At 42.1% G+C, this 1,136-nt stretch overlaps 1 pseudogene; it reads right to left on the bottom strand.

Moving 5' to 3' along the window:
* Nucleotides 1-214: 214 nt before the first annotated feature.
* On the bottom strand, nt 215-772 carry LOC117031738 (interferon alpha-2-like; annotated as a pseudogene).
* Between the last annotated feature and the right edge of the window lie 364 nt (nt 773-1,136).

Genomic DNA, 1,136 nt, shown 5'->3' with positions numbered 1-1,136 from the left:
AAATTACATGTTTTTTTTCAGCTATAGCAAATGGATTGTTCTAAACAACTTATTGTAACTTACAACATTTAATATAGTTTTACAATAATCCTTTACATTTGCTATTACTTATTTATCATCTGTTATAAAAATAGAGATGAAGATTGCACGTTGAGTCTTAGAAAATAGCCATTTTGGTTGACCAGATGAACTGTTTTCAGGCTCAATGTCTTCTTTATTTCCTGAATTTTCCTGTGAGCTTGTTAACAGAGAACAAGCACCTGCTGATTTCCACCCTGACAATCTCCCAAGCAGAATGACTGTATTCTCTCTCTTTCAGATACATGCTGATTCCTCGGAAGTACCTCTTCACAGCCAGTCTGGAGTTCTCACTTGCCAGAGGTGACTCTGCCACCGCCTTTTCCTTCCCTAAACACATCTCCAGGTCGCTCAGCTGCTGATAAAGTCCAATGAGGAATGTATCCAGGAGGGTCTCATCCCAAGTCATAAGAGAGCCACTTGTGCTGACGAGGTCGAGGACCTGATGGAACACTTCATGCATGACAGCCATAGCTTACATCTTCTCAAACTGGCTCCCGTCCACAAGTGTCTGAGGAAATCTGAAGTCAGTCCTGTCTGTCAGACAGGACAGAATGGAGATTCCCTCCATTTGACTCAAAAGTGTGAAGGTTTCCAGGTTGCCAGAGCTCAGAGGCAGGTCACAGTCCAGAGAGCAGGCCGAGCTGGAGCACAGCATCCACAGGGCCAGCAGCACAGAGATAGAGAGGGCCATGGAGAAGCTGGGAGATTCTGCAGGATTGCCTGAAGGGGAAGTCTAAGCAAGTTCTGAGGACTTGGGGTGATGAGTGCCTTCTAAATAGTGAGGATAGGAACTTTCATTTTCTGGGGTTTTTTGTTGTTTTGGGTTTTTTTTTCAATTTATTTCTCTTTCATTTCCCTTTCTACTTTTGGTTTCTTAAGAAGCCAATTAAAAATGTATGTTTATTGACATGAGTGCCTAGATGGGGGACTCCAAACTACATGTACCAATGCAGTATCTTCCATAGCATTATAACGTATTTTTCACAATTCTTAGGTTGTTCTAAGGGAGAAAAGCCTGGACAAAGTCAGAGAAGAAAGAAACACTCATGCAATAA

This window comes from Rhinolophus ferrumequinum, chromosome 12, assembly GCF_004115265.2.
Source record: "Rhinolophus ferrumequinum isolate MPI-CBG mRhiFer1 chromosome 12, mRhiFer1_v1.p, whole genome shotgun sequence".
In the NCBI taxonomy this organism is placed as follows: Eukaryota; Metazoa; Chordata; class Mammalia; order Chiroptera; family Rhinolophidae; genus Rhinolophus; species Rhinolophus ferrumequinum.
The sequence above is the reverse complement of the archived record's forward strand: the minus strand, read 5'-3'. Positions and strand labels throughout refer to the sequence as shown.